This window comes from Frankliniella occidentalis, unplaced genomic scaffold (assembly GCF_000697945.3).
Source record: "Frankliniella occidentalis isolate FOCC.00 unplaced genomic scaffold, Focc_3.1 Scaffold458, whole genome shotgun sequence".
Lineage (NCBI taxonomy): Eukaryota > Metazoa > Arthropoda > Insecta > Thysanoptera > Thripidae > Frankliniella > Frankliniella occidentalis.
In genome coordinates, this window is record NW_026267576.1 from 94,376 (window position 1) to 95,731 (window position 1,356).

Sequence of the window (1,356 nt, forward strand, 5' to 3'; positions counted from 1 at the left end):
GCACGAAGAGCATCCCTGCCCTTAAAAAAAAGAAAACTTTTCGGTGAGTAGTTTTTCCGTCATTCGTTATCAGCACTCGCTGATGCATGCATTAGTGTGATCATTAATATTTCTTTTTTTACGCAGATGTACCTAAGGCCCCACAACACGTGATGTCACCAATCTCAGGTACTGCTATTTCCTTCGCGGTGTATATCTTGCATGCAAAACATTTAAACCTTATTAATTTTACAATTTCCCACTCTTTCGCAGGAGCCTCTCCAGAACCGCTAGAAAAGAAGGCGAAAGATTTGAAAAAATTACCATACCCAACTGTAAGGTCACGGCACGGAGCGAAGAGAAATAGTGGGAAGGAAAGCACCGATTCCCAGAAGGCTGACCGCGGTACTGCTATTTCCTTCGTAGTGTATATCTTGCATGCAAAACATTTAAACCGTATTGAATTTACAATTTCCCACTCTTTTCGCAGAAGACTCTCCAGATCCGCTAAAAAAGAAGGCGAAAGAAGTGAAAAAAGCATCATGCTCATCTGTAAGGCCACGGCGGAAAGCAAGAAAAAATAGTGAAAAGGAAAACACTGATTCCTAGGAGGCTGACCGCGGTACTGCTATTTCCTTCGTGGTGTATATCTTGCATGCAAAACATTTAAACCGTATTGAATTTACAATTTCCCACTCTTTTCGCAGAAGACTCTTCAGGTACGCTAAAGAGGAAAGCGAATCAGCGTTGCTCAACTCAAAGCTCACAAAGAAAAAAGAACAAAATTAATGAAGAGGAAACTGAAAAGCCTCAAAACGGCCTAGCAGCACCCAAGGAGTTGAAAAGGCAACTGGAAAAGATTGCAGCGGCCGAGAGTTACGACGGTATGTCCCTGAAAGAGGTGTTTATTCTAAAGCTGACAAATTACGGCACAATTAGTTTTAATTAATGGCTGTTCTTTATCGTTACAGATCTCCTTAATTTATGTCAGATGGCGCTGAAGATAACCCCTGACCATTGTAGCAGTAGCTCTTATTCAGAGTCGGACTTCTTCACCAATTGTCCCCGTTGTTTTGTGCCCATTATACTGAAAAGGCCGAAGGGAATGGGGAAACCTCGCTTTCCGACATGTCCGTGCTTCAACGAGGTGACCAAGACGGAGAGGCGGAGTTGCCCCGTTGTCCACCACCTGCTGAATGGTTTTACACCCATTCATTTCGAAAGCCTTCGGACAATACTACGACTGTCGCCAGAAGCTGAGAGAAAGGACATAATGGACCTACTCTCAAAAAGGGACGTGATGATTATGAAGAGTGGTGTCTATGATGGGAGAACCGTGTCATTTAATGAAGAAAACCTCATGGTAAGTTCTCTGCC

The 1,356-nt window shown here is 43.3% G+C and overlaps 1 protein-coding gene across 8 annotated transcripts in view; it reads left to right on the top strand.

Moving 5' to 3' along the window:
• The window catches only part of LOC113214487 (uncharacterized), a 17,746-nt gene extending 16,398 nt beyond the window's left edge, over nt 1-1,348 (top strand). Inside the window, exons 1-6 of one of the 8 annotated variants that reach the window (XR_008012105.1) lie at nt 1-43; nt 127-168; nt 253-384; nt 470-601; nt 687-863; nt 951-1,348. The gene's annotated coding sequence lies outside the window, so the exon portion shown is untranslated. The remainder of the gene's footprint in view (nt 44-126; nt 169-252; nt 385-469; nt 602-686; nt 864-950) is intronic. The other 7 variants (XR_008012103.1, XR_008012104.1, XR_008012101.1 and 4 more) reach the window with 7 other exon arrangements.
• Nucleotides 1,349-1,356: the final 8 nt, after the last annotated feature.